Raw genomic sequence first — 21,930 nt, 5'->3', positions numbered from 1 at the left:
AGGCATGTTTGGAGTTAGCGAGGGTAGGGAAGCTCCGAGTGCCAGAGTTTGTGGGGCTGTGGAAGGGCTGCCTAGGGAAGGAGAGGGCCAGCAAGAGCTTTCAGTCCTGGCGCCTTTGGTGTGGGAGCAGTCGCAGGACGTTTCCCATTTCGGAGCTGGGCTCTGGCGAAGCCGAGAGAGGCATGTTTGGCGATTGCGAGGGTAGGGAAGCTCCGAGTGCCAGAGTGTGTGGGGCTGTGGAAGGGCTGCCTAGGGAAGGTGAGGGCCAGCAAGAGCTTTCAGTCCTGGCGCCTTTGGTGTGGGAGCAGTCGCTGGACGTTTCCCATTTCGGAGCTGGGCTCTGGCAAAGCCGAGAGAGGCATGTTTGGCGATTGCGAGGGTAGGGAAGCTCCGAGTGCCAGAGTTTGTGGGGCTGTGGAAGGGCTGCCTAGGGAAGGTGAGGGCCAGCAAGAGCTTTCAGTCCTGGCGCCTTTGGTGTGGGAGCAGTCGCTGGACGTTTCCCATTTCGGAGCTGGGCTCTGGCGAAGCTGAGAGAGGCATGTTTGGAGATAGCGAGGGCAGGGAAGCTTTGAGTGCCTGTGCTTGTGGGGCTGTGGAAGGGCTGCCTAGGGAAGGTGAGGGCCAGCAAGAGCTTTCAGTCCTGGCGCCTTTGGTGTGGGAGCAGTCGCTGGACGTTTCCCATTTTGGAGCTGGGCTCTGGCGAAGCCGAGAGAGAGGCATGTTTGGAGTTAGCGAGGGTAGGGAAGCTCCGAGTGCCAGAGTGTGTGGGGCTGTGGAAGGGCTGCCTAGGGAAGGTGAGGGCCAGCAAGAGCTTTCAGTCCTGGCGCCTTTGGTGTGGGAGCAGTCGCTGGACGTTTCCCATTTTGGAGCTGGGCTCTGGCGAAGCCGAGAGAGAGGCATGTTTGGAGTTAGCGAGGGTAGGGAAGCTCCGAGTGCCAGAGTTTGTGGGGCTGTGGAAGGGCTGCCTAGGGAAGGAGAGGGCCAGCAAGAGCTTTCAGTCCTGGCGCCTTTGGTGTGGGAGCAGTCGCAGGACGTTTCCCATTTCGGAGCTGGGCTCTGGCGAAGCCGAGAGAGGCATGTTTGGCGATTGCGAGGGTAGGGAAGCTCCGAGTGCCAGAGTGTGTGGGGCTGTGGAAGGGCTGCCTAGGGAAGGTGAGGGCCAGCAAGAGCTTTCAGTCCTGGCGCCTTTGGTGTGGGAGCAGTCGCTGGACGTTTCCCATTTCGGAGCTGGGCTCTGGCGAAGCTGAGAGAGGCATGTTTGGAGATAGCGAGGGTAGGGAAGCTCCGAGTGTCAGAGTGTGTGGGGCTGTGGAAGGGCTGCCTAGGGAAGGTGAGGGCCAGCAAGAGCTTTCAGTCCTGGCGCCTTTGGTGTGGGAGCAGTCGCTGGACGTTTCCCATTTTGGAGCTGGGCTCTGGCGAAGCCGAGAGAGAGAGGCATGTTTGGAGTTAGCGAGGGTAGGGAAGCTCCGAGTGCCAGAGTGTGTGGGGCTGTGGAAGGGCTGCCTAGGGAAGGTGAGGGCCAGCAAGAGCTTTCAGTCCTGGCGCCTTTGGTGTGGGAGCAGTCGCTGGACGTTTCCCATTTCGGAGCTGGGCTCTGGCGAAGCCGAGAGAGGCATGTTTGGCGATAGCGAGGGTAGGGAAGCTCCGAGTGCCAGAGTTTGTGGGGCTGTGGAAGGACTGCCTAGGGAAGGAGAGGGCCAGCAAGAGCTTTCAGTCCTGGCGCCTTTGGTGTGGGAGCAGTCGCTGGACGTTTCCCATTTTGGAGCTGGGCTCTGGCGAAGCCGAGAGAGGCATGTTTGGCGATAGCGAGGGTAGGGAAGCTCCGAGTGCCAGAGTGTGTGGGGCTGTGGAAGGGCTGCCTAGGGAAGGTGAGGGCCAGCAAGAGCTTTCAGTCCTGGCGCCTTTGGTGTGGGAGCAGTCGCTGGACGTTTCCCATTTTGGAGCTGGGGTCTGGCGAAGCTGAGAGAGGCATGTTTGGAGACAGCGAGGGTAGGGAAGCTCCGAGTGCCTGTGCTTGTGGGGCTGTGGAAGGGCTGCCTAGGGAAGGTGAGGGCCAGCAAGAGCTTTCAGTCCTGGCGCCTTTGGTGTGGGAGCAGTCGCTGGACGTTTCCCATTTCGGAGCTGGGCTCTGGCGAAGCCGAGAGAGGCATGTTTGGAGATAGCGAGGGTAGGGAAGCTCCGAGTGCCAGAGTTTGTGGGGCTGTGGAAGGGCTGCCTAGGGAAGGTGAGGGCCAACAAGAGCTTTCAGTCCTGGCGCCTTTGGTGTGGGAGCAGTCGCTGGACGTTTCCCATTTCGGAGCTGGGCTCTGGCGAAGCCGAGAGAGGCATGTTTGGAGATAGCGAGGGTAGGGAAGCTCCGAGTGCCAGAGTGTGTGGGGCTGTGGAAGGGCTGCCTAGGGAAGGTGAGGGCCAGCAAGAGCTTTCAGTCCTGGCGCCTTTGGTGTGGGAACAGTCGCTGGACGTTTCCCATTTTGGAGCTGGGCTCTGGCGAAGCCGAGAGAGGCATGTTTGGAGATAGCGAGGGTAGGGAAGCTCCGAGTGCCAGAGTTTGTGGGGTTGTGGAAGGGCTGCCTAGGGAAGGTGAGGGCCAGCAAGAGCTTTCAGTCCTGGCGCCTTTGGTGTGGGAGCAGTCGCAGGACGTTTCCCATTTCGGAGCTGGGCTCTGGCGAAGCCGAGAGAGAGGCATGTTTGGAGTTAGCGAGGGTAGGGAAGCTCCGAGTGCCAGAGTGTGTGGGGCTGTGGAAGGGCTGCCTAGGGAAGGAGAGGGCCAGCAAGAGCTTTCAGTCCTGGCGCCTTTGGTGTGGGAGCAGTCGCTGGACGTTTCCCATTTTGGAGCTGGGCTCTGGCGAAGCCGAGAGAGGCATGTTTGGAGTTAGCGAGGGTAGGGAAGCTCTGAGTGCCAGAGTGTGTGGGGCTGTGGAAGGGCTGCCTAGGGAAGGTGAGGGCCAGCAAGAGCTTTCAGTCCTGGCGCCTTTGGTGTGGGAGCAGTCGCTGGACGTTTCCCATTTTGGAGCTGGGCTCTGGCGAAGCTGAGAGAGGCATGTTTGGAGATAGCGAGGGTAGGGAAGCTCCGAGTGCCAGAGTTTGTGGGGCTGTGGAAGGGCTGCCTAGGGAAGGTGAGGGCCAGCAAGAGCTTTCAGTCCTGGCGCCTTTGGTGTGGGAGCAGTCGCAGGACGTTTCCCATTTCGGAGCTGGGCTCTGGCGAAGCCGAGAGAGAGGCATGTTTGGCGATAGCGAGGGTAGGGAAGCTCCGAGTGCCTGTGCTTGTGGGGCTGTGGAAGGGCTGCCTAGGGAAGGTGAGGGCCAGCAAGAGCTTTCAGTCCTGGCGCCTTTGGTGTTGGAGCAGTCGCTGGACGTTTCCCATTTCGGAGCTGGGCTCTGGCAAAGCCGAGAGAGGCATGTTTGGCGATTGCGAGGGTAGGGAAGCTCCGAGTGCCAGAGTGTGTGGGGCTGTGGAAGGGCTGCCTAGGGAAGGTGAGGGCCAGCAAGAGCTTTCAGTCCTGGCGCCTTTGGTGTGGGAGCAGTCGCTGGACGTTTCCCATTTTGGAGCTGGGCTCTGGCGAAGCTGGGAGAGGCATGTTTGGAGTTAGCGAGGGTAGGGAAGCTCCGAGTGCCAGAGTGTGTGGGGCTGTGGAAGGGCTGCCTAGGGAAGGTGAGGGCCAGCAAGAGCTTTCAGTCCTGGCGCCTTTGGTGTGGGAGCAGTCGCTGGACGTTTCCCATTTCGGAGCTGGGCTCTGGCGAAGCCGAGAGAGAGGCATGTTTGGCGATAGCGAGGGTAGGGAAGCTCCGAGTGCCAGAGTGTGTGGGGCTGTGGAAGGGCTGCCTAGGGAAGGTGAGGGCCAGCAAGAGCTTTCAGTCCTGGCGCCTTTGGTGTGGGAGCAGTCGCTGGACGTTTCCCATTTCGGAGCTGGGCTCTGGCGAAGCCGAGAGAGAGGCATGTTTGGAGTTAGCGAGGGTAGGGAAGCTCCGAGTGCCAGAGTGTGTGGGGCTGTGGAAGGGCTGCCTAGGGAAGGAGAGGGCCAGCAAGAGCTTTCAGTCCTGGCGCCTTTGGTGTGGGAGCAGTCGCTGGACGTTTCCCATTTTGGAGCTGGGCTCTGGCGAAGCCGAGAGAGGCATGTTTGGCGATAGCGAGGGTAGGGAAGCTCCGAGTGCCAGAGTTTGTGGGGCTGTGGAAGGGCTGCCTAGGGAAGGTGAGGGCCAGCAAGAGCTTTCAGTCCTGGCGCCTTTGGTGTGGGAGCAGTCGCAGGACGTTTCCCATTTCGGAGCTGGGCTCTGGCGAAGCCGAGAGAGAGGCATGTTTGGAGTTAGCGAGGGTAGGGAAGCTCCGAGTGCCTGTGCTTGTGGGGCTGTGGAAGGGCTGCCTAGGGAAGGTGAGGGCCAGCAAGAGCTTTCAGTCCTGGCGCCTTTGGTGTGGGAGCAGTCGCTGGACGTTTCCCATTTCGGAGCTGGGCTCTGGCAAAGCCGAGAGAGGCATGTTTGGCGATTGCGAGGGTAGGGAAGCTCCGAGTGCCAGAGTTTGTGGGGCTGTGGAAGGGCTGCCTAGGGAAGGTGAGGGCCAGCAAGAGCTTTCAGTCCTGGCGCCTTTGGTGTGGGAGCAGTCGCTGGACGTTTCCCATTTCGGAGCTGGGCTCTGGCGAAGCTGAGAGAGGCATGTTTGGAGATAGCGAGGGCAGGGAAGCTTTGAGTGCCTGTGCTTGTGGGGCTGTGGAAGGGCTGCCTAGGGAAGGTGAGGGCCAGCAAGAGCTTTCAGTCCTGGCGCCTTTGGTGTGGGAGCAGTCGCTGGACGTTTCCCATTTTGGAGCTGGGCTCTGGCGAAGCCGAGAGAGAGGCATGTTTGGAGATAGCGAGGGTAGGGAAGCTCCGAGTGCCAGAGTGTGTGGGGCTGTGGAAGGGCTGCCTAGGGAAGGTGAGGGCCAGCAAGAGCTTTCAGTCCTGGCGCCTTTGGTGTGGGAGCAGTCGCTGGACGTTTCCCATTTTGGAGCTGGGCTCTGGCGAAGCCGAGAGAGAGGCATGTTTGGAGTTAGCGAGGGTAGGGAAGCTCCGAGTGCCAGAGTTTGTGGGGCTGTGGAAGGGCTGCCTAGGGAAGGTGAGGGCCAGCAAGAGCTTTCAGTCCTGGCGCCTTTGGTGTGGGAGCAGTCGCAGGACGTTTCCCATTTCGGAGCTGGGCTCTGGCGAAGCCGAGAGAGGCATGTTTGGCGATTGCGAGGGTAGGGAAGCTCCGAGTGCCAGAGTGTGTGGGGCTGTGGAAGGGCTGCCTAGGGAAGGTGAGGGCCAGCAAGAGCTTTCAGTCCTGGCGCCTTTGGTGTGGGAGCAGTCGCTGGACGTTTCCCATTTCGGAGCTGGGCTCTGGCGAAGCTGAGAGAGGCATGTTTGGAGATAGCGAGGGTAGGGAAGCTCCGAGTGTCAGAGTGTGTGGGGCTGTGGAAGGGCTGCCTAGGGAAGGTGAGGGCCAGCAAGAGCTTTCAGTCCTGGCGCCTTTGGTGTGGGAGCAGTCGCTGGACGTTTCCCATTTTGGAGCTGGGCTCTGGCGAAGCCGAGAGAGAGAGGCATGTTTGGAGTTAGCGAGGGTAGGGAAGCTCCGAGTGCCAGAGTGTGTGGGGCTGTGGAAGGGCTGCCTAGGGAAGGAGAGGGCCAGCAAGAGCTTTCAGTCCTGGCGCCTTTGGTGTGGGAGCAGTCGCTGGACGTTTCCCATTTTGGAGCTGGGCTCTGGCGAAGCCGAGAGAGGCATGTTTGGCGATTGCGAGGGTAGGGAAGCTCCGAGTGCCAGAGTTTGTGGGGCTGTGGAAGGACTGCCTAGGGAAGGAGAGGGCCAGCAAGAGCTTTCAGTCCTGGCGCCTTTGGTGTGGGAGCAGTCGCTGGACGTTTCCCATTTTGGAGCTGGGCTCTGGCGAAGCCGAGAGAGGCATGTTTGGCGATAGCGAGGGTAGGGAAGCTCCGAGTGCCAGAGTGTGTGGGGCTGTGGAAGGGCTGCCTAGGGAAGGTGAGGGCCAGCAAGAGCTTTCAGTCCTGGCGCCTTTGGTGTGGGAGCAGTCGCTGGACGTTTCCCATTTTGGAGCTGGGGTCTGGCGAAGCTGAGAGAGGCATGTTTGGAGACAGCGAGGGTAGGGAAGCTCCGAGTGCCTGTGCTTGTGGGGCTGTGGAAGGGCTGCCTAGGGAAGGTGAGGGCCAGCAAGAGCTTTCAGTCCTGGCGCCTTTGGTGTGGGAGCAGTCGCTGGACGTTTCCCATTTCGGAGCTGGGCTCTGGCGAAGCCGAGAGAGGCATGTTTGGAGATAGCGAGGGTAGGGAAGCTCCGAGTGCCAGAGTGTGTGGGGCTGTGGAAGGGCTGCCTAGGGAAGGTGAGGGCCAACAAGAGCTTTCAGTCCTGGCGCCTTTGGTGTGGGAGCAGTCGCTGGACGTTTCCCATTTCGGAGCTGGGCTCTGGCGAAGCCGAGAGAGGCATGTTTGGAGATAGCGAGGGTAGGGAAGCTCCGAGTGCCAGAGTGTGTGGGGCTGTGGAAGGGCTGCCTAGGGAAGGTGAGGGCCAGCAAGAGCTTTCAGTCCTGGCGCCTTTGGTGTGGGAGCAGTCGCTGGACGTTTCCCATTTTGGAGCTGGGCTCTGGCGAAGCCGAGAGAGGCATGTTTGGAGATAGCGAGGGTAGGGAAGCTCCGAGTGCCAGAGTTTGTGGGGTTGTGGAAGGGCTGCCTAGGGAAGGTGAGGGCCAGCAAGAGCTTTCAGTCCTGGCGCCTTTGGTGTGGGAGCAGTCGCAGGACGTTTCCCATTTCGGAGCTGGGCTCTGGCGAAGCCGAGAGAGAGGCATGTTTGGAGTTAGCGAGGGTAGGGAAGCTCCGAGTGCCAGAGTTTCTGGGGCTGTGGAAGGGCTGCCTAGGGAAGGAGAGGGCCAGCAAGAGCTTTCAGTCCTGGCGCCTTTGGTGTGGGAGCAGTCGCTGGACGTTTCCCATTTTGGAGCTGGGCTCTGGCGAAGCCGAGAGAGGCATGTTTGGAGTTAGCGAGGGTAGGGAAGCTCTGAGTGCCAGAGTGTGTGGGGCTGTGGAAGGGCTGCCTAGGGAAGGTGAGGGCCAGCAAGAGCTTTCAGTCCTGGCGCCTTTGGTGTGGGAGCAGTCGCTGGACGTTTCCCATTTTGGAGCTGGGCTCTGGCGAAGCTGAGAGAGGCATGTTTGGAGATAGCGAGGGTAGGGAAGCTCCGAGTGCCAGAGTTTGTGGGGCTGTGGAAGGGCTGCCTAGGGAAGGTGAGGGCCAGCAAGAGCTTTCAGTCCTGGCGCCTTTGGTGTGGGAGCAGTCGCAGGACGTTTCCCATTTCGGAGCTGGGCTCTGGCGAAGCCGAGAGAGAGGCATGTTTGGCGATAGCGAGGGTAGGGAAGCTCCGAGTGCCTGTGCTTGTGGGGCTGTGGAAGGGCTGCCTAGGGAAGGTGAGGGCCAGCAAGAGCTTTCAATCCTGGCGCCTTTGGTGTTGGAGCAGTCGCTGGACGTTTCCCATTTCGGAGCTGGGCTCTGGCAAAGCCGAGAGAGGCATGTTTGGCGATTGCGAGGGTAGGGAAGCTCCGAGTGCCAGAGTGTGTGGGGCTGTGGAAGGGCTGCCTAGGGAAGGTGAGGGCCAGCAAGAGCTTTCAGTCCTGGCGCCTTTGGTGTGGGAGCAGTCGCTGGACGTTTCCCATTTCGGAGCTGGGCTCTGGCGAAGCTGGGAGAGGCATGTTTGGAGTTAGCGAGGGTAGGGAAGCTCCGAGTGCCAGAGTGTGTGGGGCTGTGGAAGGGCTGCCTAGGGAAGGTGAGGGCCAGCAAGAGCTTTCAGTCCTGGCGCCTTTGGTGTGGGAGCAGTCGCTGGACGTTTCCCATTTCGGAGCTGGGCTCTGGCGAAGCCGAGAGAGAGGCATGTTTGGCGATAGCGAGGGTAGGGAAGCTCCGAGTGCCAGAGTGTGTGGGGCTGTGGAAGGGCTGCCTAGGGAAGGTGAGGGCCAGCAAGAGCTTTCAGTCCTGGCGCCTTTGGTGTGGGAGCAGTCGCTGGACGTTTCCCATTTCGGAGCTGGGCTCTGGCGAAGCCGAGATAGAGGCATGTTTGGAGTTAGCGAGGGTAGGGAAGCTCCGAGTGCCAGAGTGTGTGGGGCTGTGGAAGGGCTGCCTAGGGAAGGAGAGGGCCAGCAAGAGCTTTCAGTCCTGGCGCCTTTGGTGTGGGAGCAGTCGCTGGACGTTTCCCATTTTGGAGGTGGGCTCTGGCGAAGCCGAGAGAGGCATGTTTGGCGATAGCGAGGGTAGGGAAGCTCCGAGTGCCAGAGTTTGTGGGGCTGTGGAAGGGCTGCCTAGGGAAGGTGAGGGCCAGCAAGAGCTTTCAGTCCTGGCGCCTTTGGTGTGGGAGCAGTCGCAGGACGTTTCCCATTTCGGAGCTGGGCTCTGGCGAAGCCGAGAGAGAGGCATGTTTGGAGTTAGCGAGGGTAGGGAAGCTCCGAGTGCCTGTGCTTGTGGGGTTGTGGAAGGGCTGCCTAGGGAAGGTGAGGGCCAGCAAGAGCTTTCAGTCCTGGCGCCTTTGGTGTGGGAGCAGTCGCAGGACGTTTCCCATTTCGGAGCTGGGCTCTGGCGAAGCCGAGAGAGAGGCATGTTTGGAGTTAGCGAGGGTAGGGAAGCTCCGAGTGCCTGTGCTTGTGGGGCTGTGGAAGGGCTGCCTAGGGAAGGTGAGGGCCAGCAAGAGCTTTCAGTCCTGGCGCCTTTGGTGTGGGAGCAGTCGCTGGACGTTTCCCATTTCGGAGCTGGGCTCTGGCGAAGCCGAGAGAGGCATGTTTGGCGATAGCGAGGGTAGGGAAGCTCCGAGTGCCAGAGTTTGTGGGGCTGTGGAAGGGCTGCCTAGGGAAGGAGAGGGCCAGCAAGAGCTTTCAGTCCTGGCGCCTTTGGTGTGGGAGCAGTCGCAGGACGTTTCCCATTTTGGAGCTGGGCTCTGGCGAAGCCGAGAGAGAGGCATGTTTGGCGATAGCGAGGGTAGGGAAGCTCCGAGTGCCAGAGTTTGTGGGGCTGTGGAAGGGCTGCCTAGGGAAGGTGAGGGCCAGCAAGAGCTTTCAGTCCTGGCGCCTTTGGTGTAGGAGCAGTCGCTGGACGTTTCCCATTTCGGAGCTGGGCTCTGGCGAAGCCGAGAGAGAGCATGTTTGGAGATAGCGAGGGTAGGGAAGCTCCGAGTGCCTGTGCTTGTGGGGCTGTGGAAGGGCTGCCTAGGGAAGGTGAGGGCCAGCAAGAGCTTTCAGTCCTGGCGCCTTTGGTGTGGGAGCAGTTGCTGGACGTTTCCCATTTTGGAGCTGGGCTCTGGCGAAGCTGAGAGAGAGCATGTTTGGAGATAGCGAGGGTAGGGAAGCTCCGAGTGCCTGTGCTTGTGGGGCTGTGGAAGGGCTGCCTAGGGAAGGTGAGGGCCAGCAAGAGCTTTCAGTCCTGGCGCCTTTGGTGTGGGAGCAGTCGCTGGACGTTTCCCATTTCGGAGCTGGGCTCTGGCGAAGCCGAGAGAGGCATGTTTGGCGATTGCGAGGGTAGGGAAGCTCCGAGTGCCAGAGTGTGTGGGGCTGTGGAAGGGCTGCCTAGGGAAGGAGAGGGCCAGCAAGAGCTTTCAGTCCTGGCGCCTTTGGTGTGGGAGCAGTCGCTGGACGTTTCCCATTTCGGAGCTGGGCTCTGGCGAAGCTGAGAGAGGCATGTTTGGAGATAGCGAGGGTAGGGAAGCTCCGAGTGCCAGAGTTTGTGGGGCTGTGGAAGGGCTGCCTAGGGAAGGAGAGGGCCAGCAAGAGCTTTCAGTCCTGGCGCCTTTGGTGTGGGAGCAGTCGCTGGACGTTTCCCATTTTGGAGCTGGGCTCTGGCGAAGCCGAGAGAGGCATGTTTGGCGATAGCGAGGGTAGGGAAGCTCCGAGTGCCTGTGCTTGTGGGGCTGTGGAAGGGCTGCCTAGGGAAGGTGAGGGCCAGCAAGAGCTTTCAGTCCTGGCGCCTTTGGTGTGGGAGCAGTCGCTGGACGTTTCCCATTTCGGAGCTGGGCTCTGGCGAAGCTGACAGAGGCATGTTTGGAGATAGCGAGGGTAGGGAAGCTCCGAGTGCCTGTGCTTGTGGGGCTGTGGAAGGGCTGCCTAGGGAAGGTGAGGGCCAGCAAGAGCTTTCAGTCCTGGCGCCTTTGGTGTGGGAGCAGTCGCTGGACGTTTCCCATTTCGGAGCTGGGCTCTGGCGAAGCCGAGAGAGAGGCATGTTTGGAGTTAGCGAGGGTAGGGAAGCTCCGAGTGCCAGAGTGTGTGGGGCTGTGGAAGGGCTGCCTAGGGAAGGTGAGGGCCAACAAGAGCTTTCAGTCCTGGCGCCTTTGGTGTGGGAGCAGTCGCTGGACGTTTCCCATTTTGGAGCTGGGCTCTGGCGAAGCTGAGAGAGAGCATGTTTGGAGTTAGCGAGGGTAGGGAAGCTCCGAGTGCCTGTGCTTGTGGGGCTGTGGAAGGGCTGCCTAGGGAAGGTGAGGGCCAGCAAGAGCTTTCAGTCCTGGCGCCTTTGGTGTGGGAGCAGTTGCTGGACGTTTCCCATTTTGGAGCTGGGCTCTGGCGAAGGTTAGAGAGAGCATGTTTGGAGATAGCGAGGGTAGGGAAGCTCCGAGTGCCTGTGCTTGTGGGGCTGTGGAAGGGCTGCCTAGGGAAGGTGAGGGCCAGCAAGAGCTTTCAGTCCTGGCGCCTTTGGTGTGGGAGCAGTCGCTGGACGTTTCCCATTTCGGAGCTGGGCTCTGGCGAAGCCGAGAGAGGCATGTTTGGCGATTGCGAGGGTAGGGAAGCTCCGAGTGCCAGAGTGTGTGGGGCTGTGGAAGGGCTGCCTAGGGAAGGAGAGGGCCAGCAAGAGCTTTCAGTCCTGGCGCCTTTGGTGTGGGAGCAGTCGCTGGACGTTTCCCATTTTGGAGCTGGGCTCTGGCGAAGCCGAGAGAGGCATGTTTGGCGATAGCGAGGGTAGGGAAGCTCCGAGTGCCAGAGTGTGTGGGGCTGTGGAAGGGCTGCCTAGGGAAGGTGAGGGCCAGCAAGAGCTTTCAGTCCTGGCGCCTTTGGTGTGGGAGCAGTCGCTGGACGTTTCCCATTTCGGAGCTGGGCTCTGGCGAAGCTGAGAGAGGCATGTTTGGAGATAGCGAGGGTAGGGAAGCTCCGAGTGCCAGAGTTTGTGGGGCTGTGGAAGGGCTGCCTAGGGAAGGTGAGGGCCAGCAAGAGCTTTCAGTCCTGGCGCCTTTGGTGTGGGAGCAGTCGCTGGATGTTTCCCATTTCGGAGCTGGGCTCTGGCAAAGCCGAGAGAGGCATGTTTGGCGATAGCGAGGGTAGGGAAGCTCCGAGTGCCAGAGTTTGTGGGGCTGTGGAAGGGCTGCCTAGGGAAGGAGAGGGCCAGCAAGAGCTTTCAGTCCTGGCGCCTTTGGTGTGGGAGCAGTCGCTGGACGTTTCCCATTTTGGAGCTGGGCTCTGGCGAAGCCGAGAGAGGCATGTTTGGAGATAGCGAGGGTAGGGAAGCTCCGAGTGCCAGAGTGTGTGGGGCTGTGGAAGGGCTGCCTAGGGAAGGTGAGGGCCAGCAAGAGCTTTCAGTCCTGGCGCCTTTGGTGTGGGAGCAGTCGCTGGACGTTTCCCATTTTGGAGCTGGGCTCTGGCGAAGCTGAGAGAGGCATGTTTGGAGATAGCGAGGGTAGGGAAGCTCCGAGTGCCAGAGTTTGTGGGGCTGTGGAAGGGCTGCCTAGGGAAGGTGAGGGCCAGCAAGAGCTTTCAGTCCTGGCGCCTTTGGTGTGGGAGCAGTCGCAGGACGTTTCCCATTTCGGAGCTGGGCTCTGGCGAAGCCGAGAGAGAGGCATGTTTGGCGATAGCGAGGGTAGGGAAGCTCCGAGTGCCTGTGCTTGTGGGGCTGTGGAAGGGCTGCCTAGGGAAGGTGAGGGCCAGCAAGAGCTTTCAATCCTGGCGCCTTTGGTGTTGGAGCAGTCGCTGGACGTTTCCCATTTCGGAGCTGGGCTCTGGCAAAGCCGAGAGAGGCATGTTTGGCGATTGCGAGGGTAGGGAAGCTCCGAGTGCCAGAGTGTGTGGGGCTGTGGAAGGGCTGCCTAGGGAAGGTGAGGGCCAGCAAGAGCTTTCAGTCCTGGCGCCTTTGGTGTGGGAGCAGTCGCTGGACGTTTCCCATTTCGGAGCTGGGCTCTGGCGAAGCTGGGAGAGGCATGTTTGGAGTTAGCGAGGGTAGGGAAGCTCCGAGTGCCAGAGTGTGTGGGGCTGTGGAAGGGCTGCCTAGGGAAGGTGAGGGCCAGCAAGAGCTTTCAGTCCTGGCGCCTTTGGTGTGGGAGCAGTCGCTGGACGTTTCCCATTTCGGAGCTGGGCTCTGGCGAAGCCGAGAGAGAGGCATGTTTGGCGATAGCGAGGGTAGGGAAGCTCCGAGTGCCAGAGTGTGTGGGGCTGTGGAAGGGCTGCCTAGGGAAGGTGAGGGCCAGCAAGAGCTTTCAGTCCTGGCGCCTTTGGTGTGGGAGCAGTCGCTGGACGTTTCCCATTTCGGAGCTGGGCTCTGGCGAAGCCGAGATAGAGGCATGTTTGGAGTTAGCGAGGGTAGGGAAGCTCCGAGTGCCAGAGTGTGTGGGGCTGTGGAAGGGCTGCCTAGGGAAGGAGAGGGCCAGCAAGAGCTTTCAGTCCTGGCGCCTTTGGTGTGGGAGCAGTCGCTGGACGTTTCCCATTTTGGAGGTGGGCTCTGGCGAAGCCGAGAGAGGCATGTTTGGCGATAGCGAGGGTAGGGAAGCTCCGAGTGCCAGAGTTTGTGGGGCTGTGGAAGGGCTGCCTAGGGAAGGTGAGGGCCAGCAAGAGCTTTCAGTCCTGGCGCCTTTGGTGTGGGAGCAGTCGCAGGACGTTTCCCATTTCGGAGCTGGGCTCTGGCGAAGCCGAGAGAGAGGCATGTTTGGAGTTAGCGAGGGTAGGGAAGCTCCGAGTGCCTGTGCTTGTGGGGTTGTGGAAGGGCTGCCTAGGGAAGGTGAGGGCCAGCAAGAGCTTTCAGTCCTGGCGCCTTTGGTGTGGGAGCAGTCGCAGGACGTTTCCCATTTCGGAGCTGGGCTCTGGCGAAGCCGAGAGAGAGGCATGTTTGGAGTTAGCGAGGGTAGGGAAGCTCCGAGTGCCTGTGCTTGTGGGGCTGTGGAAGGGCTGCCTAGGGAAGGTGAGGGCCAGCAAGAGCTTTCAGTCCTGGCGCCTTTGGTGTGGGAGCAGTCGCTGGACGTTTCCCATTTCGGAGCTGGGCTCTGGCGAAGCCGAGAGAGGCATGTTTGGCGATAGCGAGGGTAGGGAAGCTCCGAGTGCCAGAGTTTGTGGGGCTGTGGAAGGGCTGCCTAGGGAAGGAGAGGGCCAGCAAGAGCTTTCAGTCCTGGCGCCTTTGGTGTGGGAGCAGTCGCAGGACGTTTCCCATTTTGGAGCTGGGCTCTGGCGAAGCCGAGAGAGAGGCATGTTTGGCGATAGCGAGGGTAGGGAAGCTCCGAGTGCCAGAGTTTGTGGGGCTGTGGAAGGGCTGCCTAGGGAAGGTGAGGGCCAGCAAGAGCTTTCAGTCCTGGCGCCTTTGGTGTAGGAGCAGTCGCTGGACGTTTCCCATTTCGGAGCTGGGCTCTGGCGAAGCCGAGAGAGAGCATGTTTGGAGATAGCGAGGGTAGGGAAGCTCCGAGTGCCTGTGCTTGTGGGGCTGTGGAAGGGCTGCCTAGGGAAGGTGAGGGCCAGCAAGAGCTTTCAGTCCTGGCGCCTTTGGTGTGGGAGCAGTTGCTGGACGTTTCCCATTTTGGAGCTGGGCTCTGGCGAAGCTGAGAGAGAGCATGTTTGGAGATAGCGAGGGTAGGGAAGCTCCGAGTGCCTGTGCTTGTGGGGCTGTGGAAGGGCTGCCTAGGGAAGGTGAGGGCCAGCAAGAGCTTTCAGTCCTGGCGCCTTTGGTGTGGGAGCAGTCGCTGGACGTTTCCCATTTCGGAGCTGGGCTCTGGCGAAGCCGAGAGAGGCATGTTTGGCGATTGCGAGGGTAGGGAAGCTCCGAGTGCCAGAGTGTGTGGGGCTGTGGAAGGGCTGCCTAGGGAAGGAGAGGGCCAGCAAGAGCTTTCAGTCCTGGCGCCTTTGGTGTGGGAGCAGTCGCTGGACGTTTCCCATTTCGGAGCTGGGCTCTGGCGAAGCTGAGAGAGGCATGTTTGGAGATAGCGAGGGTAGGGAAGCTCCGAGTGCCAGAGTTTGTGGGGCTGTGGAAGGGCTGCCTAGGGAAGGAGAGGGCCAGCAAGAGCTTTCAGTCCTGGCGCCTTTGGTGTGGGAGCAGTCGCTGGACGTTTCCCATTTTGGAGCTGGGCTCTGGCGAAGCCGAGAGAGGCATGTTTGGCGATAGCGAGGGTAGGGAAGCTCCGAGTGCCTGTGCTTGTGGGGCTGTGGAAGGGCTGCCTAGGGAAGGTGAGGGCCAGCAAGAGCTTTCAGTCCTGGCGCCTTTGGTGTGGGAGCAGTCGCTGGACGTTTCCCATTTCGGAGCTGGGCTCTGGCGAAGCTGACAGAGGCATGTTTGGAGATAGCGAGGGTAGGGAAGCTCCGAGTGCCTGTGCTTGTGGGGCTGTGGAAGGGCTGCCTAGGGAAGGTGAGGGCCAGCAAGAGCTTTCAGTCCTGGCGCCTTTGGTGTGGGAGCAGTCGCTGGACGTTTCCCATTTCGGAGCTGGGCTCTGGCGAAGCCGAGAGAGAGGCATGTTTGGAGTTAGCGAGGGTAGGGAAGCTCCGAGTGCCAGAGTGTGTGGGGCTGTGGAAGGGCTGCCTAGGGAAGGTGAGGGCCAACAAGAGCTTTCAGTCCTGGCGCCTTTGGTGTGGGAGCAGTCGCTGGACGTTTCCCATTTTGGAGCTGGGCTCTGGCGAAGCTGAGAGAGAGCATGTTTGGAGTTAGCGAGGGTAGGGAAGCTCCGAGTGCCTGTGCTTGTGGGGCTGTGGAAGGGCTGCCTAGGGAAGGTGAGGGCCAGCAAGAGCTTTCAGTCCTGGCGCCTTTGGTGTGGGAGCAGTTGCTGGACGTTTCCCATTTTGGAGCTGGGCTCTGGCGAAGGTTAGAGAGAGCATGTTTGGAGATAGCGAGGGTAGGGAAGCTCCGAGTGCCTGTGCTTGTGGGGCTGTGGAAGGGCTGCCTAGGGAAGGTGAGGGCCAGCAAGAGCTTTCAGTCCTGGCGCCTTTGGTGTGGGAGCAGTCGCTGGACGTTTCCCATTTCGGAGCTGGGCTCTGGCGAAGCCGAGAGAGGCATGTTTGGCGATTGCGAGGGTAGGGAAGCTCCGAGTGCCAGAGTGTGTGGGGCTGTGGAAGGGCTGCCTAGGGAAGGAGAGGGCCAGCAAGAGCTTTCAGTCCTGGCGCCTTTGGTGTGGGAGCAGTCGCTGGACGTTTCCCATTTTGGAGCTGGGCTCTGGCGAAGCCGAGAGAGGCATGTTTGGCGATAGCGAGGGTAGGGAAGCTCCGAGTGCCAGAGTGTGTGGGGCTGTGGAAGGGCTGCCTAGGGAAGGTGAGGGCCAGCAAGAGCTTTCAGTCCTGGCGCCTTTGGTGTGGGAGCAGTCGCTGGACGTTTCCCATTTCGGAGCTGGGCTCTGGCGAAGCTGAGAGAGGCATGTTTGGAGATAGCGAGGGTAGGGAAGCTCCGAGTGCCAGAGTTTGTGGGGCTGTGGAAGGGCTGCCTAGGGAAGGTGAGGGCCAGCAAGAGCTTTCAGTCCTGGCGCCTTTGGTGTGGGAGCAGTCGCTGGATGTTTCCCATTTCGGAGCTGGGCTCTGGCAAAGCCGAGAGAGGCATGTTTGGCGATAGCGAGGGTAGGGAAGCTCCGAGTGCCAGAGTTTGTGGGGCTGTGGAAGGGCTGCCTAGGGAAGGAGAGGGCCAGCAAGAGCTTTCAGTCCTGGCGCCTTTGGTGTGGGAGCAGTCGCTGGACGTTTCCCATTTTGGAGCTGGGCTCTGGCGAAGCCGAGAGAGGCATGTTTGGAGATAGCGAGGGTAGGGAAGCTCCGAGTGCCAGAGTGTGTGGGGCTGTGGAAGGGCTGCCTAGGGAAGGTGAGGGCCAGCAAGAGCTTTCAGTCCTGGCGCCTTTGGTGTGGGAGCAGTCGCTGGACGTTTCCCATTTCGGAGCTGGGCTTCGGCGAAGCTGACAGAGGCATGTTTGTATATAGCGAGGGTAGGGAAGCTCCGAGTGCCTGTGCTTGTGGGGCTGTGGAAGGGCTGCCTAGGGAAGGTGAGGGCCAGCAAGAGCTTTCAGTCCTGGCGCCTTTGGTGTGGGAGCAGTCGCAGGACGTTTCCCATTTCGGAGCTGGGCTCTGGCGAAGCCGAGAGAGAGGCATGTTTGGCGATAGCGAGGGTAGGGAAGCTCCGAGTGCCAGAGTGTGTGGGGCTGTGGAAGGGCTGCCTAGGGAAGGTGAGGGCCAGCAAGAGCTTTCAGTCCTGGCGCCTTTGGTGTGGGAGCAGTCGCTGGACGTTTCCCATTTCGGAGCTGGGCTCTGGCGAAGCTGGGAGAGGCATGTTTGGAGTTAGCGAGGGTAGGGAAGCTCCGAGTGCCAGAGTGTGTGGGGCTGTGGAAGGGCTGCCTAGGGAAGGTGAGGGCCAGCAAGAGCTTTCAGTCCTGGCGCCTTTGGTGTGGGAGCAGTCGCTGGACGTTTCCCATTTCGGAGCTGGGCTCTGGCGAAGCCGAGAGAGAGGCATGTTTGGAGTTACCGAGGGTAGGGAAGCTCCGAGTGCCTGTGCTTGTGGGGCTGTGGAAGGGCTGCCTAGGGAAGGTGAGGGCCAGCAAGAGCTTTCAGTCCTGGCGCCTTTGGTGTGGGAGCAGTCGCTGGACGTTTCCCATTTCGGAGCTGGGCTCTGGCAAAGCCGAGAGAGAGGCATGTTTGGAGATAGCGAGGGTAGGGAAGCTCCGAGTGCCAGAGTGTGTGGGGCTGTGGAAGGGCTGCCTAGGGAAGGTGAGGGCCAGCAAGAGCTTTCAGTCCTGGCGCCTTTGGTGTGGGAGCAGTCGCTGGACGTTTCCCATTTCGGAGCTGGGCTCTGGCGAAGCCGAGAGAGAGGCATGTTTGGAGTTAGCGAGGGTAGGGAAGCTCCGAGTGCCAGAGTTTGTGGGGCTGTGGAAGGGCTGCCTAGGGAAGGAGAGGGCCAGCAAGAGCTTTCAGTCCTGGCGCCTTTGGTGTGGGAGCAGTCGCTGGACGTTTCCCATTTCGGAGCTGGGCTCTGGCGAAGCCGAGAGAGGCATGTTTGGCGATTGCGAGGGTAGGGAAGCTCCGAGTGCCAGAGTGTGTGGGGCTGTGGAAGGGCTGCCTAGGGAAGGTGAGGGCCAGCAAGAGCTTTCAGTCCTGGCGCCTTTGGTGTGGGAGCAGTCGCAGGACGTTTCCCATTTCGGAGCTGGGCTCTGGCGAAGCTGAGAGAGGCATGTTTGGAGATAGCGAGGGTAGGGAAGCTCCGAGTGTCAGAGTGTGTGGGGCTGTGGAAGGGCTGCCTAGGGAAGGTGAGGGCCAGCAAGAGCTTTCAGTCCTGGCGCCTTTGGTGTGGGAGCAGTCGCTGGACGTTTCCCATTTTGGAGCTGGGCTCTGGCGAAGCCGAGAGAGAGAGGCATGTTTGGAGTTAGCGAGGGTAGGGAAGCTCCGAGTGCCAGAGTGTGTGGGGCTGTGGAAGGGCTGCCTAGGGAAGGTGAGGGCCAGCAAGAGCTTTCAGTCCTGGCGCCTTTGGTGTGGGAGCAGTCGCTGGACGTTTCCCATTTTGGAGCTGGGCTCTGGCGAAGCCGAGAGAGGCATGTTTGGCGATTGCGAGGGTAGGGAAGCTCCGAGTGCCAGAGTTTGTGGGGCTGTGGAAGGGCTGCCTAGGGAAGGAGAGGGCCAGCAAGAGCTTTCAGTCCTGGCGCCTTTGGTGTGGGAGCAGTCGCTGGACGTTTCCCATTTTGGAGCTGGGCTCTGGCGAAGCCGAGAGAGGCATGTTTGGCGATAGCGAGGGTAGGGAAGCTCCGAGTGCCAGAGTGTGTGGGGCTGTGGAAGGGCTGCCTAGGGAAGGTGAGGGCCAGCAAGAGCTTTCAGTCCTGGCGCCTTTGGTGTGGGAGCAGTCGCTGGACGTTTCCCATTTCGGAGCTGGGCTCTGGCGAAGCTGAGAGAGGCATGTTTGGAGATAGCGAGGGTAGGGAAGCTCCGAGTGCCTGTGCTTGTGGGGCTGTGGAAGGGCTGCCTAGGGAAGGTGAGGGCCAGCAAGAGCTTTCAGTCCTGGCGCCTTTGGTGTGGGAGCAGTCGCTGGACGTTTCCCATTTCGGAGCTGGGCTCTGGCGAAGCCGAGAGAGGCATGTTTGGCGATAGCGAGGGTAGGGAAGCTCCGAGTGCCAGAGTGTGTGGGGCTGTGGAAGGGCTGCCTAGGGAAGGTGAGGGCCAACAAGAGCTTTCAGTCCTGGCGCCTTTGGTGTGGGAGCAGTCGCTGGACGTTTCCCATTTCGGAGCTGGGCTCTGGCGAAGCCGAGAGAGGCATGTTTGGAGATAGCGAGGGTAGGGAAGCTCCGAGTGCCAGAGTGTGTGGGGCTGTGGAAGGGCTGCCTAGGGAAGGTGAGGGCCAGCAAGAGCTTTCAGTCCTGGCGCCTTTGGTGTGGGAGCAGTCGCTGGACGTTTCCCATTTTGGAGCTGGGCTCTGGCGAAGCCGAGAGAGGCATGTTTGGAGTTAGCGAGGGTAGGGAAGCTCCGAGTGCCAGAGTTTGTGGGGTTGTGGAAGGGCTGCCTAGGGAAGGTGAGGGCCAGCAAGAGCTTTCAGTCCTGGCGCCTTTGGTGTGGGAGCAGTCGCAGGACGTTTCCCATTTTGGAGCTGGGCTCTGGCGAAGCCGAGAGAGAGGCATGTTTGGAGTTAGCGAGGGTAGGGAAGCTCCGAGTGCCAGAGTTTGTGGGGCTGTGGAAGGGCTGCCTAGGGAAGGAGAGGGCCAGCAAGAGCTTTCAGTCCTGGCGCCTTTGGTGTGGGAGCAGTCGCTGGACGTTTCCCATTTTGGAGCTGGGCTCTGGCGAAGCCGAGAGAGGCATGTTTGGAGTTAGCGAGGGTAGGGAAGCTCCGAGTGCCAGAGTGTGTGGGGCTGTGGAAGGGCTGCCTAGGGAAGGTGAGGGCCAGCAAGAGCTTTCAGTCCTGGCGCCTTTGGTGTGGGAGCAGTCGCTGGACGTTTCCCATTTCGGAGCTGGGCTCTGGCGAAGCTGAGAGAGGCATGTTTGGAGATAGCGAGGGTAGGGAAGCTCCGAGTGCCAGAGTTTGTGGGGCTGTGGAAGGGCTGCCTAGGGAAGGTGAGGGCCAGCAAGAGCTTTCAGTCCTGGCGCCTTTGGTGTGGGAGCAGTCGCAGGACGTTTCCCATTTCGGAGCTGGGCTCTGGCGAAGCCGAGAGAGAGGCATGTTTGGCGATAGCGAGGGTAGGGAAGCTCCGAGTGCCTGTGCTTGTGGGGCTGTGGAAGGGCTGCCTAGGGAAGGTGAGGGCCAGCAAGAGCTTTCAGTCCTGGCGCCTTTGGTGTTGGAGCAGTCGCTGGACGTTTCCCATTTCGGAGCTGGGCTCTGGCAAAGCCGAGAGAGGCATGTTTGGCGATTGCGAGGGTAGGGAAGCTCCGAGTGCCAGAGTGTGTGGGGCTGTGGAAGGGCTGCCTAGGGAAGGTGAGGGCCAGCAAGAGCTTTCAGTCCTGGCGCCTTTGGTGTGGGAGCAGTCGCTGGACGTTTCCCATTTCGGAGCTGGGCTCTGGCGAAGCTGGGAGAGGCATGTTTGGAGTTAGCGAGGGTAGGGAAGCTCCGAGTGCCAGAGTGTGTGGGGCTGTGGAAGGGCTGCCTAGGGAAGGTGAGGGCCAGCAAGAGCTTTCAGTCCTGGCGCCTTTGGTGTGGGAGCAGTCGCTGGACGTTTCCCATTTCGGAGCTGGGCTCTGGCGAAGCCGAGAGAGAGGCATGTTTGGCGATAGCGAGGGTAGGGAAGCTCCGAGTGCCAGAGAGTGTGGGGCTGTGGAAGGGCTGCCTAGGGAAGGTGAGGGCCAGCAAGAGCTTTCAGTCCTGGCGCCTTTGGTGTGGGAGCAGTCGCTGGACGTTTCCCATTTCGGAGCTGGGCTCTGGCGAAGCCGAGAGAGAGGCATGTTTGGAGTTAGCGAGGGTAGGGAAGCTCCGAGTGCCAGAGTGTGTGGGGCTGTGGAAGGGCTGCCTAGGGAAGGAGAGGGCCAGCAAGAGCTTTCAGTCCTGGCGCCTTTGGTGTGGGAGCAGTCGCAGGACGTTTCCCATTTCGGAGCTGGGCTCTGGCGAAGCCGAGAGAGAGGCATGTTTGGAGTTAGCGAGGGTAGGGAAGCTCCGAGTGCCTGTGCTTGTGGGGCTGTGGAAGGGCTGCCTAGGGAAGGTGAGGGCCAGCAAGAGCTTTCAGTCCTGGCGCCTTTGGTGTGGGAGCAGTCGCTGGACGTTTCCCATTTCGGAGCTGGGCTCTGGCAAAGCCGAGAGAGGCATGTTTGGCGATTGCGAGGGTAGGGAAGCTCCGAGTGCCAGAGTTTGTGGGGCTGTGGAAGGGCTGCCTAGGGAAGGTGAGGGCCAGCAAGAGCTTTCAGTCCTGGCGCCTTTGGTGTGGGAGCAGTCGCTGGACGTTTCCCATTTCGGAGCTGGGCTCTGGCGAAGCTGAGAGAGGCATGTTTGGAGATAGCGAGGGTAGGGAAGCTCCGAGTGCCAGAGTTTGTGGGGCTGTGGAAGGGCTGCCTAGGGAAGGTGAGGGCCAGCAAGAGCTTTCAGTCCTGGCGCCTTTGGTGTGGGAGCAGTCGCTGGACGTTTCCCATTTTGGAGCTGGGCTCTGGCGAAGCCGAGAGAGAGGCATGTTTGGAGTTAGCGAGGGTAGGGAAGCTCCGAGTGCCAGAGTTTGTGGGGCTGTGGAAGGGCTGCCTAGGGAAGGAGAGGGCCAGCAAGAGCTTTCAGTCCTGGCGCCTTTGGTGTGGGAGCAGTCGCAGGACGTTTCCCATTTCGGAGCTGGGCTCTGGCGAAGCCGAGAGAGGCATGTTTGGCGATTGCGAGGGTAGGGAAGCTCCGAGTGCCAGAGTGTGTGGGGCTGTGGAAGGGCTGCCTAGGGAAGGTGAGGGCCAGCAAGAGCTTTCAGTCCTGGCGCCTTTGGTGTGGGAGCAGTCGCAGGACGTTTCCCATTTCGGAGCTGGGCTCTGGCGAAGCTGAGAGAGGCATGTTTGGAGATAGCGAGGGTAGGGAAGCTCCGAGTGCCAGAGTGTGTGGGGCTGTGGAAGGGCTGCCTAGGGAAGGTGAGGGCCAGCAAGAGCTTTCAGTCCTGGCGCCTTTGGTGTGGGAGCAGTCGCTGGACGTTTCCCATTTCGGAGCTGGGCTCTGGCGAAGCTGAGAGAGGCATGTTTGGAGATAGCGAGGGTAGGGAAGCTCCGAGTGCCTGTGCTTGTGGGGCTGTGGAAGGGCTGCCTAGGGAAGGTGAGGGCCAGCAAGAGCTTTCAGTCCTGGCGCCTTTGGTGTGGGAGCAGTCGCAGGACGTTTCCCATTTCGGAGCTGGGCTCTGGCGAAGCCGAGAGAGAGGCATGTTTGGCGATAGCGAGGGTAGGGAAGCTCCGAGTGCCTGTGCTTGTGGGGCTGTGGAAGGGCTGCCTAGGGAAGGTGAGGGCCAGCAAGAGCTTTCAATCCTGGCGCCTTTGGTGTTGGAGCAGTCGCTGGACGTTTCCCATTTCGGAGCTGGGCTCTGGCAAAGCCGAGAGAGGCATGTTTGGCGATTGCGAGGGTAGGGAAGCTCCGAGTGCCAGAGTGTGTGGGGCTGTGGAAGGGCTGCCTAGGGAAGGTGAGGGCCAGCAAGAGCTTTCAGTCCTGGCGCCTTTGGTGTGGGAGCAGTCGCTGGACGTTTCCCATTTTGGAGCTGGGCTCTGGCGAAGCCGAGAGAGAGGCATGTTTGGAGTTAGCGAGGGTAGGGAAGCTCCGAGTGCCAGAGTGTGTGGGGCTGTGGAAGGGCTGCCTAGGGAAGGTGAGGGCCAGCAAGAGCTTTCAGTCCTGGCGCCTTTGGTGT

The sequence above is a fragment of the Aptenodytes patagonicus genome, chromosome 5 (assembly GCF_965638725.1).
Source record: "Aptenodytes patagonicus chromosome 5, bAptPat1.pri.cur, whole genome shotgun sequence".
In the NCBI taxonomy this organism is placed as follows: Eukaryota; Metazoa; Chordata; class Aves; order Sphenisciformes; family Spheniscidae; genus Aptenodytes; species Aptenodytes patagonicus.
Note: the sequence above shows the minus strand (reverse complement) of the source record.